Source organism: Anthonomus grandis, chromosome 12 (assembly GCF_022605725.1).
Source record: "Anthonomus grandis grandis chromosome 12, icAntGran1.3, whole genome shotgun sequence".
In the NCBI taxonomy this organism is placed as follows: Eukaryota; Metazoa; Arthropoda; class Insecta; order Coleoptera; family Curculionidae; genus Anthonomus; species Anthonomus grandis.
The window spans coordinates 29,125,006-29,145,990 of NC_065557.1; the positions used below are offsets into that span (position 1 = coordinate 29,125,006).

Sequence of the window (20,985 nt, forward strand, 5' to 3'; positions counted from 1 at the left end):
TAAGACGTGTGTTTAAAAATATAAAACCAAACCAAATATCAGCTGCTAAAATCAAAACAGCAACTTTATGCATTCAAAGAAGATTAGCAGCTTCTTTGTAATATGACGGAAATCAATGTGAACATCTATCGAGGCTTTAAAATAATATATATACTATTGTATAAAAACTGTTGAAGCAATGTTTGTAAGACATTCTAAGGCCGAACGCTTGGTGGCGATACAAAACTTCACTTTGCTATAACTTTTTCAACAGAAAGATACATCATTGTACTAGTTTTCACAGTATTTTTGCAATGATGTCAAAAATATTTCGTTTAATTAAATTTTTTGGAGTGAAATGAAAAAACTTACAATATTAAAAAATTGCGACATCTAGCTCTTTTATAAGGAACTATATACTACTAATAAGATTGGATATTTAAAACAGCTATATAGATCTGGGAAAAAAAATTTTAGGATTTACACCAATTTTAATTAGTATACATTCAATAGCTTCCCCTTTCCCTGCTATCGTTCGTAGGTGAGCTTTAAACCAAAATGATAGAGAATTTCCAAGGTTTCCAACATTATTATTAAAAGTTATTATTAATATATAAGTTTTTGAAAAAAAAACATGTTTTTCTTTTTTAATTTTTATTTACTCTCTCTAGTGGTGAAATACAAAAATCAGAAATACTTTCCAGAATTTTCTCATAGCCACTTTTCTGATATTAATAAAAATCGTTGTTGCCAGAGATACAGGTCCTGCGATATAGCCGCTTACCTCGCTTATTTGCCCACCTTGTACACTCAGATCCCAGTAGAGTTTGTGTTCGTCATATTTTATTATCGACTACGGGTAATACTTGCAATATCTTACCTCATCTGTTGACAAAAGATTGAGATCTTCTACTATTTCTTAAGGGAGTATTCTATATTCTGTCTATTATAGTCGCCTTCGCTCTTATCGTGCGGGTTCAAAGGTCCGCGTATACACCTTAGATCATAATTATTAACTGACGTGATGCCTTTAACGCCGTAAAAATGTCTGCGGAATTCTACGTATCCGATATTCGACATGTAAAACATACGTTGGTTATTTCCTTTCATGACGTGAAAAAGCCCATAAGTATAAAGCCCGTTGGGTATACGCCTCATCGGTATATGCCTAGAATCCCTGATATTCTGCTAAGTTGCCAGACATAATATTTACTTTTTTTTTTTGAAAAATTGTCCGAAATAGACGGAATTCTCAATAATAATTTTTCTTTGCGTAATAATATCTAAATCTAAGCATTTTATATTTTTTTATGAGAGCAAAAATGCCTCCCTAGCCTTTCATTAAAATTGTACACATTTCATTTAAAAATGGTTGTTGCCTAAATTTTTGAGAAATTAGTATACGATTTAGCATGACCCTATGTATGTGCATAACATACTAATTTGTCGATTTCAGGGCACAGCGACTAATTTTTAACGATTATTTGATCTTGTCTTCTTCTTTGTTTATGTGTAATTGTGTTTTTTTGTAATAATTATTGGGAAACTATACATTTTGGTATAATGACAAATAATTAATTTTCATTGTGTGTGATGCAGTGCAGTCAGAGACCAGAAAACTACTTTTTTTGTTTAAAGGCAAGTTCATGTTACAATCTCACTTTTAAAATGACATTTTAATTTTATGATTTATTATTTGTCGTTCGACCCAATCTATACGTTGATGCACAGAAAATTAAAAAAGTTGTGTTATCTTTTCTTTTATATCAGTTAAAAGTCAAAAAAAGATAAAAAATAACTAAAAAAAAAACTGGTGAATGCGGCGGGCATTTCTATCTTCCAGCGCATTCACCAATTCATTTATTTAACTTTGTTTAAAAAGATAAATACCAGGCGAGCTACGACAGTTCTTTAAAATGTCGTTTTCTTAAGACAATTTTTTTACACATTACAGGGCAAAAAAAAGATTAAAAATTACTTGAAAAAAAACTGCTGAATGAGGCGGGCATTTATATCTCCCAGAGCATTCACCAATTTATTTACTTAGCTTTTGTTAAAAAGATAAATACGAGGAAAGCTACGACAGTTCTTTAAAATGTCGTTTTCTTATGAATATTTATTTATTTACACATAACAAGGCAAAAAAAGGTTGAAACTAACTATTAAACAAATGGAGAATGCGCCGGGCATATCTATCTCTCAGCGCATTTACCAATTTATTTACTTAGCTTTGTTTAAAAAAAAAATTGTACTTTTTAATCATACCTAAATAATAAACGAAATGCAAAAAGAAAACTAATTATTTTAATAAAGAAAAAAGAAAATAAGGGATTGCTTAGAATGTACAAGAAGAAGTAGCTAAAGCGCTTGGAATTAGTTTAAGAATGGTGCAAAATGTTGTATATGAAAACAAGAACAATCTTATTTCCAAGCAGGAAACGAAGTGTAAAAGGAAAAAGCCGAAGACTGAAGATTTAAGTGAATGTGTAAAAATGAAGTAACAAATTTGACTAAAAAAAGAAAATAATTATAACTATCATTATCACTAACAGAGTCGGAAAACTCTTCGTCATTTTCCGAATCTTCTTCAAATGGAGCAATGATCAATGGTTCAACTTGGATATCGAGTACTTTTTCTCTCTTCCAACAGGTTCTAATAATGTTTTCTGTGTGATCCACTGATTTCCGCCAATACTCCTTTGTGATGTGATTCAATGCCTCATTCCAAACAGCTTCAACCTGGTCAGATCTATGCCCAGCACCCACATGCTTTTCATAATAAGATTTTGATCCTTCCCATATAAGCTCAATGGCATTAAACTGACAATGGTATGGTGGCAATCTTAAAACTTCATGGCCATATTCACGTACTATTTCGTCAACAGCATATATTTTTGGTCTTTTCAGCGATTTTGCAATTGAAAGAAGTTCGGATTTTAGCATATATGGCAAGGGATTCTGATTTTCTTTTACTAATCATTCATAAATTTCACTTTTTCTCCAACTTCCATTTGGTTGTTTATTCAAAATTCTTGAATGATACGACGCATTGTCTAATACTATTAAGGAAGGTTCTTGCAAGTTCGGTATTAACTGTTCCTTTAACCATTTTTCAAACGTTTCGTAATTCATATTGTCATGATAATCCATACTTTTAGACTTAGAAGAAAAAATTAAACTTGCACCTGGAACGAATCCCGTTGACGACCCGGCATGTAAAATAATAAATCGTTTTCCCTGACCACATCCTTTTTTTCTTTTCACGCTTTTCACAGATTCATTTTGCCAAGATTTTATTCCACTCCCATTTGAAAATATCCAAGTTTTATCTACGAATGCCACTTTCATTAACTTTGATTTTTCATTTTGTGTATATTGTCTTAAAAATCCTATTCATTGGCTCACAATATTTGGCAGTTCACACAAATATCTGCCATTGCAGTCTTTTTTATAGCAAAAACCTATGCTTTTAATTAATTTTGATAAAGCAGAAAGTCCAATTTCCAAAGTGCCGCGTTGCTTTAAAACATCCCTCAGAAATGGCAGCGTTTTATTTGTTTTTAGCCTATATAGTTCATAAATCCTATCCCTTACTTCCATTTTTACACATTCACTTAAATCTTCAGTCTTCGGCTTCTTCCTTTTACACTTTTTTCCTTCTTGGGAATAAGATTGTTCTTGTTTTCATATACAACCTTTTGCACCATTCTTAAACTAAAGCAAGCGCTATAGCTACTTCTTGTACATTTCTAGACAACCCTTTATTTTCTTTTTCGTTCTCGAAGTAAATAATAACATTAAGTACCATTTTTTTGGCTTGAGGATTTAGAAATCCTTAGAAGGCTTTTTCTTTTCCATAATTTGAAATTTTAATTATCTTGTGACAAATAATGCCATCCGTCAATCGAAACGAGACAGGCATGTTTGTTATGAAAGTAATTGTTTTAGAACCACTGACATTTATCAGTTTATCTTCTTTTGATACATTAACGCTGCATATATCTGTTTCGTTTATCTGACAGGTTGTAGGTAAAAAACGTTGTTGTGCAAATTGAAATAAAACGTAACTACAAAAGTTTGTCGTTGATAATCCGATACACCTGCACGATAAGAGCGATTTTGACTATATCTGACAACCTCTTGTAATATGTTTGTACATATATACATATGTATATAATACATATGTACATATGTATTTTAGACTGTATTCCTTAGTCACTGTATTTAAATATGCTGGACATGGTATAATAGTATAAAATATGTATTCTTCGGACACGATAGTCAGCGTCCAGTTATCATAAAGAACAATAGAACATCAATAGATCATCAGAGTGATCACTACAATACGGCTTTGACCATTTAAAATAATACACAATAACGCCGGAGAAATTTCCAGTACCTAAGTAAATTTAATTTATTGTTTGGTTAAAAATATTACTACTTAAAAAAAAGAATTTTTCATAAAAATGAGAGAAATATAAAAGACGAAAAGAAGAGTATATCACTTCCTATTAATTTTAGTTTTTTACTTAATTATTAGAGTAAAAATTTAAAATATTCTTCTCTTAAAAATAAGCCCTTTAAATAATTATTCACATCAACCTTGTTAAATATTTTATATTAACGAGATATTAGACTTAGTTTCTCTAAAATTTTACACATACATACATACATATCTTAAGAAATGTTTTTTATTGTATAATATACCGACATTTTTCCACTTGCTTAACTATCTTCGTTACTTTTCATACCCACGATAGTTGCCTATAGGTAAAAATACCTATACCTCAATAAGTGGTCTATTGAAATTAGAGTACATATTTGTAGTGTTTTGTAAACCCACCGCACATGGTGCTAAAACGATTAAGGGCCACTCGAATACGCAACATTCGGTACGTTTTTTATTTACTGCGGCATGTTTCAAGGAAATGGTAAGGACCCGCATCATTCTCTATGATGTGTTCCGATTTAAAATAGGATGTTCCCGTGAGAAGATTAATATAGACCCAAAAGTATTTTTTGTCTTTTGTTAATAGAGTACTAAAGATATAAAATTCGAAAATATGTAAAAATAACTATTATAAATGCATACATACAACTAGTATTTTAAAAATTCTTTAAGCAATTTAACTAAATATTAAACAAATTTGTTTTGCTTTATTCCAATAAATGTGAAATAAGCCCTAACAAAACTAAAATAAAATGTAGTAAATTTAGTATTAAAGAGGTTATAAAGAAAACAATATAATAAAAAAGAACTTGAATTTAAAATAATTTTAATTTAATATAACTTCATCTAGATATTTAGATTATTAATTTTGGAATTACAGAGAGCCTGCCAAAATTGAATATATTATTACTTCCTTAGAACACAGCACTAAACCAATACATGTGCTAAAACTATTAAGGGAGTACAGCTATATTCTCAAAGGTACTCTAAGATTAGCTTTTTTATTTCTTAAAACTAGAAATATACATTTTTCTCACAGAATATTGAGCACATATAGTATTAATATAAGTACATATGATTTTAAATAATCTAAAAGATCTTTTAGCAGCATTTTAGAAAATACTTGACAAAGTGATAGAGAACTTCAATACGCTTTATGAATAATTAATGATACCGAATAAAATGTTGCTATTTCTTTGTGATATTTCTTCATGGATTTCTTGGGAACTTTAAAGGTATATTTATTTTAAATTGCTTTACAAAAAAAATCGAGAAGCGTTAAATCATGAGATCTAGAAGGCCATAGTAACTCCTTCCGATCCTCTGAGAGTTTAATCTCAATCCAATAATTCACAGTAAATTCTTGCATATAGTGCGGTATTTTAATAACATTGCAATAAAATATTTGCCCTTTTCCGAAGTCTTAAACCTTCAAGAATAAATAAGTAAATGTTAGTTAAGACCTTCAATATTTTGCTCTGTATATTATTTCTGCAATAGAATAACCTTATACCTAACTCTTAGCCACCGGGGATTTTAGCCATTAAGCAAAATAGTTTATTCACCTATGTTTGTTATCTTTTATTTATAAATGTCCTTAGTAATTTTACCAAAATTTAAGTTTTTCAGATATCTCTAATCGATATAAGTAGTTTTTCAAATAATTAAAAAAAGGCAATCCTCAATTTTTGAATTCTTATAAGTTTCTACTGCCTTATTTGATTTTTTTAAAACATCCTTTAAATTTCTTAACATTCAACCTAATAAAAAATTGGAAGGATAATAAAATAAAATATTTTCATGTTGACAATTTTATACAAAATTCACAAATTCATTTGTTTTTTAGAGGAAAATAGACTAGAAACAAAATAAAAAAATTATCCACTCAATATGCCAAATTGATCTACGTACTTAATTTTAGCACTTAATAACCTACCCAACGTAAAACAAAACTGCGTTGGTTTAATTTAATCTGTAAAGTTTTAATTTAATCTGTAATTTTTGGCAAGATGGGCTCTGCATTATTTTGTTTAATAAGTACACGAGTATTTAAATATTGAAAAGTCAATTGGTAGGCACAAAATAAATAACAGAAAAAAAACTTTCAATTCTACACTGCCAGATTTTTTCGATTTAAAATCCTTTTATTTAAATCATATTCAAAAGGCTAAAGTTATTTGTTTCTTTAGCTGCTCACTCTATACAGGGTGATTTTCAACCTATGCGCATAAACTTGAGAAATGATAGCTGATGAGTAAGAATGAGTAATTATGAAAAAAAAATTAGTAAAATATTTTTAGTTTTGGAGATATGCATATTTTTTTAAATAAAAAAACGTGTATTTTTTAACGTGTTTAATTGAAACTAATTTAAAGCAACTGTTCGAAGTTGTTTCCATTATTTTCGATACAGACTTGAGCTCGTCGAATCCATGAAGACGTACATGCACGGGCCAAACCAGGCTGTAGGCGAATTGCGTCACTGGCAGCGTTTATGCGATATCGTAGCTCTTGCTCAGTATCAACTTCGTTTACATACACCATTGTTATCATATGACCCCACAAATAAAAGTCTAATGGATTAAGGTCAGGCGCGCGAGGGGCTACTCAACTGGACCATCACGGCCTATCCATCGTCCGGGAAACACACGATCTAAATGTTGTCGCACTGGTCGTAAAAAATGTGGTGGAGCACCATTATGAAGAAACCGTTGAGATTCACATTTTCAAGGAGCACTGGTAAATTGTTGCGCAAAAATTCTAAATGCCGAGTACCAGTCAAACGATTTTCCAGAATAAAAGGTCCGATGAGCATTCCGTTCAGAATTCCAGCCCATACATTTACAGAAAAACGTTGTTGAAAGTATATTCTCCGTGTAAATGCGGATTTTCCAAAGCCCAGTAATGAGTGTTGTGAAAGATGAAAATTCCATTGCGCGTAAAATTTGCCTCATCCGTAACTAAAATGTTCATGGTAAAGTTTGGGCTTAACTGCTGGTGATGTAACAACCACTCACAAAAGTGTACTGTAAATGTATCGAAGCGGCAAATCGAAGGGCTTGTACCCTCTGCACATGAAACGGGTATAGCAACTCGTGCCTTAAAATTTGCCAACTTGTAGATTGCGATATTCCCAATTGCGTCCTAGTGCGAATTCCAGGTTGTTCTTCGATAACTTCTAAAATATCCTCCTCTAGATTTAGAATGTACCTAGGGCTAATAGCTCCTCCGTCTTGTCCAGGCCGCGGCCGCAAATTGACAGTTTCTCTACCCCGCTGAATAACACGTAAGAAAGCCCGACGTCTCGGGTGATATCTTCGGGGAAATCTTTGGGCATATAGATCAGCTGCTGCCACTGCATTCTGATGCGTTTCTCCGTAAACCAAAACCATGTCTACAAGTTCTTCATTTGTAAAAATGTGCGCCATTACATTTGATGCTTTTATTTTGTTCGTGTGAAAATAACGATCGAAAACGATCACAGCCACCAACAAACTAAGTTCGTCTGATACACGTTCTGTTGACATTTGTTTAACTTTCGGAAACCACAAATATTATACTACATTTTTTTCTCATTATTATTAGTCATTATTCATCTTCATCTACCATTTCCCAAGTTTATGCGCATAGGTTGAAAATCACCCTGTATATATAACGATTTTTATATAAATATTTAAAGTTTGTAATTGAAATAGTTAATAAGTAAAAATGATAACATAGATATCCTTAATCTTTATTTAAGTTTTTTATTAGTAGGAACAACCTAACTTAGTATAAGAACTATTTCTTATAAATATAATTTTTATTTCTACTTTACTTATTTATATCATTTAAATTTTTATTTTAAAATATAATTATATTAGAGTTAACAATATATGGTAAATACTTATTAATAAGTGAATAAATATATATTTATTGTAAATACTGACAATCTTAAGAAAATATTTTGACGGTTGTAACCCCTTATTATTTTTCCCTTGCACAATATATTTTTGCAAACTAAAATGTCCTTTAAGAAATCATTCATTTTTTGTTTTACATATATGCCCCATACTCGTATGCCGAAAAGCCGAGACAAAAATTACGCTTTGTTGCCTTAAAACAAAAGAAATTCTAAGACTCTTACCCATTGTTCGTTAACAACTAAACCCTTACTGTTGTAACTTTAAGCACTCATTGTGCTTGATTTGATACAAGTTGATGAAATATAATTTAAAGAGTTATTTGTATTTGGAACGGAATACTCAAACATTCTGAAAACACCACCTGTATGCAGAAGGGGGGCATAGTAGTTTCCCGCGTATGTTCATTATAGTATAATTTATAAACTTTTAAATCGATCTTAGAAAATTGTCATTATGAGAAAACAAGACTTTTAGAAAATAACGCCTTTCTTATAAACAACCAAATAAAAAGAATTAGAATTTATTTACTGTTTCTTCATGGAGCGACATACCATAAATGGATATTTAAGCTGTTTACTGAAAATTGTAAAATCAATATTCTAAAAAAAGCAAATAAAAATAAACACAAAAATGTAACAATTGGACCGTCGTCTGACTCAATCCGCAAAAGTTCTGACATATGCACATTATATCAGAATGAATAGGAGGCTTAGCTTTAGGATCACAGCTGTGTTAGGTTTGCTCTCTTCAATAGAAAAATAGTGAGTAGTTTAATGATAAAAAAATGCAGCTTTACTTGAAATATATATTATATATTTAAATTATATTTTTTAAGAAATATTTTCACACTAGTTTATCCTAATATACTTATACATTTTAAATAAAGCTCCCTTAGGAACTATGAATTTTAATCGAAAACAGATTTTGCGCTTTTAAATGTAAATCTAAGAAAAAAAGCTAAGATCAAGTTTGCATTTTGGGTAAAGTAGTTATGCTGTGCTATTATTTTAGTAGATTTAAATACGAGAGAAATATCTGTGGTTGTAAAAATTGTATTCAAAGAATTTATCTTCATTGATGATATGATGTGAATTATTTGGATGATAAACATTCAAAATTTTCTATTTTTTTTTGTAATGTGAAAAATAACAAACAGCTTGCTATGATTTAAAATAATATTAGATCTTAAATAGATTAAATTATAAAATACCAAAAATACATTAAATCTAAAACCTTTAATGTAGGATTTACCTGAAAACCAATCTAAGCATTTCACTAATGTTCTAATTTTAACTATAATAGTTTTAACGAAATTTTCTTAATTAATAATAATATATTTAAAATATTTAAATATATTATATTTATTTTTTAATTAATGACATTAATAATAATAATATTCAAAAAGACAGAAAAACATAATATTAATTATTAAATTATATTATGTTAATTTCCTAGCAAATGCGTATACATCTCGATTTTAACAGAGGCGATAATAATAACTAACTCATCATTAAATATCAAATCCTTGCTTTAATATTAAATCAAACTAGACCATAAAGTTTTCAGATATATTTCGATACATGTTTCGTTTCTTTAAAAACAAAGCATAAGGCAAAAAGACGAGTTTGAATCTTTTGGAGTATAGCCCCATCATTATAATATTTAATACCTATATTATAATGATGGGACTCTACTATACAATAACATATGTATACTATACAATAAAAGATACAATCAAAAAGTACGGTTGAGTGGCATAAGTTTTGAAGACCTAAATACATTAGATTCTGATAAATATTTGTAGCAAAATACTATAATAATGGTAAGTAAATAAGTAAATTTATACAGTATAATATTTTAATATAAGATAAGTAAATAACAATACGAACTTATTTATTTAAAAAAATTAAATCCTCAACTTGAAACTAGCATATTTTACTTTATAACTTACAACTTTACTCTCGCACCTTAATTTAGCAAAATTAAAAATTGGCCTCACACTTATGTTTTCAGGAATTATAAATTCATGTTGTAGTTTATGAATTCACGGAAGTATATATTTTGTATGATCATATGAAAACAAGCATATGCTATTTTTAATAAAAAAAATTTATTTCCTTATTACTAAGACTTTTTGATTTTTAGTTCTCGATATCCAATTGTAAAAGATCTGATTATTTTATCAAACGAGTTCATTTGCTCTCTGACTAAAAATAGTACTCCCCATGATATGGTTACACATTTAATCCTCCCTCCCATAACGTCAACGCCGAAGAAAACATTTTGTGAGAGGTATTTTAGTGACAGGATCAAATACAATAATGAAGTTTAGTACAAAATGACCTGCCTTTTAGGCACTGTATTATTAAGCCATGCATTATCCTCGACGTCAGTAAAACCGGCTATTAGAATGGCCTTTTTCGATGAGGGGTCGGTAGGATTTGTTACGATTCTGGGGGCGATGAATCAATTAATTTAAAGCCGCCATCTTAGAGATACTGTGACCGCAGACAGCAGTTTCATTGATGACAAATTCAACGGGATCGAGCTTCCTTTTATCAAATCAGGTTTCCCCTTTGGGTTTAAACTAGTTGTTATAATTTATTGATATCTTCACTTTTCTGAATTATTGATATAATATTATAGATGTTACTTTCTCGACAGAAAAAATATATACAGTAACCGCCTAAAGTTGCTTTTTTGTTGATTTTTTGAGAAAACGCTCGGACCCGTGGATTTTTATTTTAAGTTGCGCATTATTTCACATAAATTTTTCTATACAGGGTGGCACAAAAAAAAGATATGACGTCATCGATCATTTTTTTAAATGGAATGCTATATTTTTATTGCATTTATAAAATATAGGCGAAATTCCAAGCAAGTTTCGTATAACACACCTTATCTCAAAACTCAACTGTTTCCGAAATATTTACATTTAACCAACAAGAAAGCAAGTAAGTACGTCTATTTACAAATTAAGATAAAATGGAGGATGAAATGTTATAAACTGTGAAAACTCTTATGCAACTTCACAAATTTCAGTTGATATAAATATAGCCGGAACGTCAGTGAGACGCATCTTAAAAGCAAATGAATACCAGCCTTATAAAATTAGACTAATACACGAATTAAATGAGGACGATCCTGATCAAAGAAATTAATTTTGCGAACAAATGATGAACATTTGCAATAATAACCGTCAGTTTGTGTTACGAGTTTTGTTTTCGGATGAAGCAACTTTTTGTTTAAACGGTGTCGTAAATCGGCAAAATTGTCGGTACTGGTCAGTGTCAAATCTACACTGGGCAACTGAGGCTCATACACAGTACCGTAAATCTATTAATGTTTGGGCTGGTATCGTGGAAAATAAAGTAATAGAAAACTTTTTCGAAGAAAACTTAACAGGACAACGCTATTTGAATTTTCTTCAAGAAGATCTTATCCCTGCTTTGGCTGCCCTATACCCAGATGAACAAGACCCTGCTGTCCCGACAGATACTTTGTGGTTTCAGCAAGACGGCGCACCGCCACATTTCTTTCGAGATGTATGTAATTACTTGGATATAGTGTTCCCAGGAAGATGGATAGGACGAAGAGGGCCAATAGAGTGGTCGGCCAGGTCACCAGACCTAAATCCCTACGACTATTTTCTATGGGGGTACCTGAAAAATAAAGTTTATATTGAGAAGTCAAACAACGTAGAAGATTTGAAAAACAGAATTAGATATGAAATTAGACGTATATCACCCGAAATAATTGATAGTGTTTTACATGAGTTTGTAAACCGTCTTGCTTTCTGTCAAGAAGTAAATGGGAATCAGTTTGAACACTTGATACATTAATAGGAGTTTTCACAGTTTATAACATTTCATCCTCCATTTTATCTTAATTTGTAAATAGACGTACTTACTTGCTTTCTTGTTGGTTAAATGTAAATATTTCTGAAATAGTTGAGTTTTGAGGTAAGGTGTGTAATATGAAACTTGCTTGGAATTTCGCCTGTATTTCATAAATGCAATAAAAAATATAGCCGTCATATTTTTTCTTGTTCCACCCTGTATCCAAAAATGTATGTGAAATAATGCGCAACTTAAAATAAAAACCGACGGGTCAGAGCGTTTTCTCAAAAAATCATGTCTCTAATTTTTATCGAATTTATGCGGAACTTTAGGCGGTCACTGTATATAAATCCTTAATCCTACATTATAAGAGAATTAAAAAAAATGTTTTTACGTTGTGTATATTCTACAAATTAATTTATATAAAAGATATTTAAAAAAAAAAATTCTAATTAAAAGTTTTATTTGTTACTGTTAATAATTAAAAACTTGGAATCAGGTTTACATAGCTTATTATTTTCTTGTAGACATATTCAAGTTAGGTAAAGCCTAATATTTTTCTTAAAAAGACTTAATAATATAACTCACACTTGTCACACTTTAGAGAAATGTTGAAAGTACCAGGCAGATGCATATTAAAACCAAATATATTTTTTAAATTTATTCTATAGATGTTTCTTTTAAATGTAAAGTGAAATTGAAAGAATATTATTAATAAAAGTTTCCAATATAACTTATTTTAAAACCTTTTAAGAAAGTACTTCACAGAAAACTTAATAACTAAGTTAAGTTCAGACTTTAATCAAAAAACCAAATATTATTAAGTGCACAGCAGGCTTGAATAAAGTCATGGTTTGATTTAACTGATAAAATGTTAAGATCACATAATTTATTACATTGAAGAATCAACTAGCGAAATTTATATACCTCTAGAGTATTTTAAATCTTAGAATTTAAAATTATATTTTACATAATGTTTTTTTTTAATTTTTGTTTATTAAATACCTTACTTTAATATTTGAAACTCAAATCCTCATCAAAAAAGTGACTGATGCCATGGGCAATTAAAGAATACAATTTTAATTAAAATACTATATTTTAAAATTAGTAATATTTTTATTACTAATTATAATCGTTAAATCAAAAGTGTCAGAAGAGCTTAATACGTTAAAAAACGTGCGTTTATTTAATATACTACTACCTTCTTCTCCTTGGTTTTAGTTAACTAATTTGTTATTTAATTATTTAGAGAAGATAAATTTTAAAATAAAATAAATAAGGACTTGCTCAGATAGGACTCATTAAACAATGACCGTATTTAAATGTGCATAATGTTTATATTTTAATAATTTTGTTTCCATTTTATAGGAAGCATTAAAATTATTCAAGTATTTTACTCCATAAAGCAGTATCAAAGGGTTTGTAAAATTTTATGTTTAATCCGATTAAGACCGTTATATAAAGCGAGTTAAGAGGAATACAGTTTTAGCCTTATTGAAGGTTTAATTAAACGCTCCAAGTTAAATTCTACGTAATTATACTGCTACTTTAATATTTTTCTAAAAAAAATATAGAAAGATAAAATCACCCTATGATTTAATAATATATTTAAATTTACATATATTAGAATTCGCTTTAAAATCTCATATTGTGAAAGTAATAAGAAATTTATAATCTTGTTCTGGTTCTTTTTTTTTTTAATTATAGTTAAATCAAAACTGAATTTGGATAAAAGTGAGAGAGATCGGTAATATTGTAAGGAAATTCAGGAACACACTTTTATTGACAATGTTAAAAACTCTAACCTGACTCTCTCTGACTGTCATTTAATTGTGTGCAAGGTAAAAAACAATTTAAAAAATTGAAACGAATAAACACGAAACACGTCCCTTTTAAAGACCCATGGAACAATTTAGAAATGCTTAACATTTTCTTCATTGTTTTAAAGAAGTCAACAATTTCAAGAGAAGGTAATTCTGCCGTTTAGCGGCTTTTGTAAAAACTGACGAAAAATGGTCGAGTTTTTTGCAAAATGAGTAGATTTGGATATACTATATCTTTCACTAAGAGTGGCGAAAAGCCAAATTTTATCACGACAAGGGTGTTATCACGCACTAAATCACTGACTATGGGACGTGATTAATCATTAGAATAACCCTGTATTCGATTAGTTTTGTCAACAAATAGGTGACAACCTGAGGTGAGGTTAGGTGTGGTGTTGCCAGTTCTGTCGTCAACTGCATTCTGTCACTTTGCAGCTTAAGCCTTGTCCCCAGCCTGATTCTTTCTAACATCACACACTTTCTAACATGAAAAAGTATATAGAGTGCTCGTAAATGTCGAGCACATGGAGGCTTACGCCCCACATGTGCTCGACGTCCCAATTCAAGACATTTTATTAAAAATAAATAGTTTTATAGTAAATATATAAATAGTTTTATAATAAAATAAATAGATTTAGTTACAAGAAAAGGTAAAAACAGTTTTTGTGAAATTATATTACTTTATTTTACGCATAATACCTAACATTTCTCGTGACTAAAAAAAACACAGTGAATTCTCCACTTAAGAGAAGGCACTTATGAGTCAGCCACACTGGGGACAAGGCTAAAGCTGCAGCGTGACAAAATGCAGTTAACGACAGAACTGGCAACACCACACCTAACCTCACCTCAGTTGTCACATATTTGTTGACAAAACTAATCGAATACAGTGTTATTCCAATGATTAATTACGTCCCATAGTGATTTAGTACGTGATGACACCCTTGTCGCGATAAAATTTGGCTTTCCGCCACTCTTAGTGAAAAATATATATTCAAATCTACCCATTGTGCAAAAAGTCCCATCATTTTCCGTTAGTTTAGACAAAAGCCGCTAAACTGTAGAATTACCTAAGAGAATACTGATGGTCACAGCAGGCAAGTATCAAATTTTTGAAAAGTTATACACGTATTTACAATAATATAACCTAACTTGGAGCCAATATATGGCCCTCAAGCAAGACAAACTACTTCAAAACTGGACACTATAGATAAAACTATTAAACTTAACGTCCTAAGTAGAACCATAAATTAACCGTACTAATCAACTTTAACTACAAAATACGAATAAAATAGTAAAAAAACTAGGAGAATAATTAACTATTTATATTTTCATAATACTGCTGTTCTCTCAAGTTTAATCGGCCCAATCAATCAACACCTCCATCAAGAGATCATAGATGGAGCCACCTGATAAGGTGATAACCGGTGTTTACAATTCAAATACGTTGTCGGACATCGCTGAATCCGGTACACCACATCGTTGATTTTGGTGACCACATGGAATAAACTTTTCCAATCTTTTTGGAGCTTTGATGACTTGTCCTTTGTCCTTCGTGGATTGCATAACCAGACTCTATTCCCAGAATTAAGACCGGTAGAATTTGTCTTTATGTCCTAATGTAATTTTATTCTGTTACTTTCTAGGTGAAGTTTACCTTCTGCTTGTTCGTAGACCATTTGCAAACGCTCGAGTAGATGATCGACGTATTCCTCAAGGTTTTCAGACTTGTCGAGTCTCCTAGTAATATTGTCCAAAAGTAAACAAAGTTCATCACCAAAAACATCTTTTACCGTGCCTTTTATAGTTGACTTGTGGATAGAAAAAGATATGCTGATAGAAATGGTTGTATACAGTTGGTTTGCTTATAGTTTAGAGTTATAATTCTCAAGTAGGTTTTAAATGTGCGAATAAAGCTTTCAACGATTCAATCAGACCGAGGGTGTAGCGGAGTTGTCCAGGTCTTATTGACACCCAGCAACTGGCATACTTCTTGGTATATTACTAGTCCTGCTGCGTCTATGGTAATTCGTTCAACGGGTGCACCAACAAGATATTGCTTAATTTTTCCTCCGGTCCGGATTCTTGGACTTTTGCTTGATAAAAAATGGTCATACTCGGTGTCACTCACATGTCGGCATCAGCGTTCAACATCTTCATGATTTTTCAGTCAGTAAAACCGTTTTCTCAATTTTGCCAAGATCTTACTAACTCCAAAATCTACCACCAACACCGCTATGGACAGCTTGAAGAATTTCTGGAATCCGTTTTCGAGGAAAGACTTCCAGCTATATAAATAACAAATTCCAATGAGAGCAATAAGCTTTCAGATCTGGAGATTTGTTTTATATCTTTCCATTCTGGTTTTTAAATCTTTTGAGACTTCAGTTCGTAAATAAGACCAAATACTGGATCATCGTACTGATGCTGGATTAACCTAGCTGCGTCCCACTCTTCAAAACTGTCAACGCCAATACGATAGCAAGTAAATATTTCTGAATGTTGTTTCGATACCTTTTTAAGAGAATGATGAATGACATGTTCCAATGTCATCCATGATGACCAACCATGATGATATTGGAACATATGATGGATGACCAACCATGATGACATTGGAACATGTCATCAGTTGAAACGTGTCATCAAGTCGTCAACAGATGGGTCTTCTCGATAACGCATCGGCGCTTTAGTAATATTTCTTCCTTTCCTTTGTTTTATGGTAAAGTGATATTCTGGTAGTCATTGAAGCTACCTTGCTATTAGTTCTTTAGGGTTTTTGACGTGAAACAGCCATTTCAAAGAAGCATGGTCAGCCCTGAGGATGAATCGTTGACCATTCATATATTTATGAAAATTTTAATAGCTTTTACCGCTGGCAATAGCTCTCGGCTAATGACACAATAGTCTCTTTTTTTTGGGGGGTTTGGATAGCTTCATACTGAAAAAACCTATTACTTAGTTTTGAAGGTGGAAGATCTTGGTACATTAATAGTAAGTGAATTTCCTTTTAAATATATAATTTTATAATTTTAAATATAACACGATGTTTTGGTTAGTGTGTATTTTAAACCAAAACCTCGTGTTTATGTGTATCTCCAACGTCGTGTAAAAAGGTATTTCAAGTTCAAAAGATTTAAATACTACAAGCTATCGCTTACTCACCATCTTTATATTTTTGTTATAGGACGGCTCCAATTCCAACATTACTTGCATCTGCATTCAAAATAAAAGTTTGTCCAAGAATCGAATACGTTATGCGTATATGATGATATGCACAGTGCTCTTTTAAGCCGTTAAAATGCTTTACACTCTGCTGACCAACTAAATAACATTTGGTCCTCCATGAGCTTATGTATAGGTTTTGCAAGGTTAGCAAATTTTTTTACAAATCTTCTGCAATAGGTATTGATACCCAGAAAGCTTCTTAACTGGTGTTTATCAGTCTGCCGGCTACAATTCGGTTGCTTCTACTTTATTTGAATCAGACTTTTTCTTATATTACATAACTAAAGTATCGAGCTTCTTTTTGAAATAAGCAACGTTCATTAGAGCTTAGTTCCAGGTTGGCCTCTCGGAGCTTAACAAATACCTCTTGAATATTTCCACGTAATACAGTCTTATAAGTCTTTCAAAGGTGGCTGGAGCGAGTTTAGAGTTTTAGAGTCCAAAGGGCATGACTGTAACCTGCCAAAGTCCTGTTCCAGTCGAGAATGCGATTCTTTTACTTATCGTCTGGTGCATCTTTACCTGCCAGTATCTACTCTTTAAATCGAGTGTTAAGAATCATTGTGAACCTGATAATGTATCTAAAGTATCGGCAATTCTTGGGGATAACTGTCTTGCTTGGTAATTTCATTTAGTCACCGATAGTCTACACAAAAGTTGGTAGATTCATTATTTCCAGTGTTCATTCGATGCTGCATCAAATCAGGACTTCACAGGTCATTATCGTGCAAGGAAAACACAATTTGATTTTCTTTAACAAGACGTTGCAAATTACTAAGCTGGTAATGGTGAATGATTAAATTGTCAGCCAATGATCTCTCCTTGTTTGAGGTATGTATATCCTTTTAAATTTATCATTTGGACCAAAATAGTAGATTTTTTCGGCGTAGATGACTTTTTTGCTGAAAAAGTTCGTTGACCGTATATCTTATAGCTTTCCATAGGCTTAATCTAAACAGTTTCTTCCTCTTCTCTTACAGTTGTGGTATTAACCACCACCTCTGAATTTGCTGGTAGGGTGATATCCTTTTATAACTTAACGACTTAAGTGTTTCCTTTAACTTCATGTAGGTTTTGCATTAAAATCTCGTGGCAGCCAATTTAGTTTTATACATAGGGCTTGGTAGCACCAATAAAGCTGACTAAGGATTATGGCATTGACGTTCAAGGTCTCTCCTCGAAACAATTCCAACAATGGAATGGTGTTTTAGGTTTTCTAGCTAAATACTAAATATGCTTGAATCTTCTTTAGGCGGTCTTCGAGATCAGCTTCCGAAGTTCTGATTTGTCTTATCTATATCTGTCTTCTAGTTGCTTAAAAAGCTGCATCATACTCATACCCGTCAATAAAACAATTTATAGAAATTTGTTCCCGGAACTCATGCTTCCGTGTTGGGGCTGATGGGTAAGCCAGATTTACTAATCGAGCAACTTCGGCCTTCAACTATTGGAGTTCTTCTTCTTCCAATGTTGTTGTTTCCTAGATTTCAATTGAGCCTAGTACACTTCTTGTAAACGGCCTTATATCTCTAGTTCTTGGATCTTTTTTTGTGTTTGCTCTAATTTTTCTTCCGATGTTGCTTCGAAGTTAGTTATTAATTTTATCTAATTTATCTCCAGATCTTCTCTAAGTTGTAAATCTCGTTCCTTTAATTTTTTTATTCGTTAATAGACCTGCTTCTTTTTAAGATCATGTTTTAAATTCACTTAGCCTTTTCTCTCTAATAATATTTTCATAAATAAAAATATTAAACTAAACGTAGGTAGAACCCTACTAATCAACTTTAACTACAAAATATGGATAAAATAGTATAAAAACTAGGATAATAATTAGCTTATTTACATTTTCATAATAATATTATTTAACATAAAAGATGGTAATAGCAAGCAAATACCAAAAGCGTTCAAATATTATGTTCTATTATACCACTTATCCACTATCTTACCACTACATTCTACCTCCTCTAAAGAAACTTAATTTTACTTAAGCTGCTAAATATTTAGAGCACTTATTATGAAACATATTTTTAGATTACGTTTCTTATGCACGAAAAAGTAATAAACTTTGAAGTCTAATTTTTTTAAATATTAAAATACGCATATAAGCCTTAATCCTACCAAAAAAATTAAAACCATTGCTAGGGTCAATGGTTATGACGATAAGATTATTGATAAGCTGATTAAAAGATATAGGTTTAAAGTGTTAATTTTAAAAACTCTACCACATTTCAAGTAAAGGAAAATAAGCTAACTTTCGTTGCAATACCATATGATCCTAGCTTGACGAGATGCTTTGGTCGGGTTTTCACACACTTAGATCTAATAATGGTCTATCAAAGTTCGGCCAAGTTACGAAATCTTTTAGGAAATTCAAAAGATAAAAAAACAATGAAAAATCCAGGATCGATGAGATTAATTGCAACGACTGTTGCATACGAAAATTTACCAATATTCAAAAATCAAAAAATCATTCTTAACAGGGATAAAGGTCCGATTCCTTATAGTCAATTATATAGTTTAGTTAGATTTGTTCAACGATGATTCATTGTATTTTCGCTCTATTAGTTACGTCATTAATATATAGGCCTATTTATAAGTAGTCTTAATTTAGTTTTAATTATCTCCCGAACATCGTTAGTGAAACGCGTGTCGAGAGTAAAAATAAAGAGTTTTGGTTCGTGGTAAAATTGTCTCGTAATTTGAGTGTAACACCAAAGGTTCCAACCATAGAACTATCGATTTCTTGTTAGATGAATAAGTAAGCTCCATACAGAAATCATTTATTTATCAACAGGTACAAATCTTAAATTAATATACATACGTAAAACTTATTATAATGAATTTATGAATTTCTGTTTCTTCTCTTAATGTTGCTTATAGTTTTTGGTTAGCTCTTGGATTTATGATCTAATGAAATCCCCAGTTCACACATAACTCGAAACTGTGCAACAAATATGTTTGCTAAAGCACTGGCTAAGCAAAAAAAACTAAATACCAAAAACAACCAAAACAGTAAAAATGAAATGTTACTCATTCGATCAAATATTGTATCTCCTCTAGGAGCTCCTAGTCGCTTATGCTCTTTTTGATTTTTATCCTCTTTTACACCTTTTGCTTCGATGGTATCGAGTGGAGCTACAGTAATTCTCTGAATATTTGCCATTTTTAGAATGAAATATGTGACAACTTCTTTGACATAAAGACATAAATTAATAGTATAGTTCGGAAATTATCTATCATTATTAGTCATACATTTTTAACTAGCCTTTAATGAATGTATGGGCCTATATAATATTTTTTTAATTTTGCTATAAATCATATGGTATAAGAATATTAAAAAAAAAAACTTTAAAATTAATCAAAAGTATAGAAATTTAGATTTAGGTTTCGTATTGTTTTCTACCGCTCTTTCAAAATATACAATCTATATTTTATTTTTGTTAAAATTATGTCTTATAGATGTATATTCTATGCATTATTTGTTTTATTTGTACTTAACTTCGTAACTAGAAAAATTTTTAGCTATTTGCTCATAAAGAAAAAAAAATAGTATATATATAATCATGTAGCAAATGACATTTTTAAGATATTACATCTTAATCGAAATAATATTGTATTATCTTAAGACCTTTAAAAGATGTTGTTAAGATATGTTTTTAAAAGTATCTTCTATTATATCCAGTATCATTCATCTCCAAGAAAATTTTTGAATATTATTCAAGATATCTTTACAAAAAGATAACACGATTGGCAATTACAATTGCG

The 20,985-nt window shown here is 30.8% G+C and overlaps 1 protein-coding gene and 1 long non-coding RNA gene across 3 annotated transcripts in view; one reads left to right on the forward strand and one right to left on the reverse strand.

The window, feature by feature from the left end:
* The window catches only part of LOC126743422 (fatty acyl-CoA reductase wat-like), a 234,027-nt gene that overhangs the window by 128,798 nt on the left and 84,244 nt on the right, over window positions 1-20,985 (forward strand). The window lies entirely within an intron of this gene.
* On the reverse strand, window positions 19,985-20,404 carry LOC126743425 (uncharacterized). Its single transcript, XR_007662867.1, has 2 exons — window positions 20,251-20,404; window positions 19,985-20,193 (listed from the first exon to the last, which is right to left on the reverse strand). It is a non-coding gene; the product is annotated as an uncharacterized LOC126743425 (long non-coding RNA).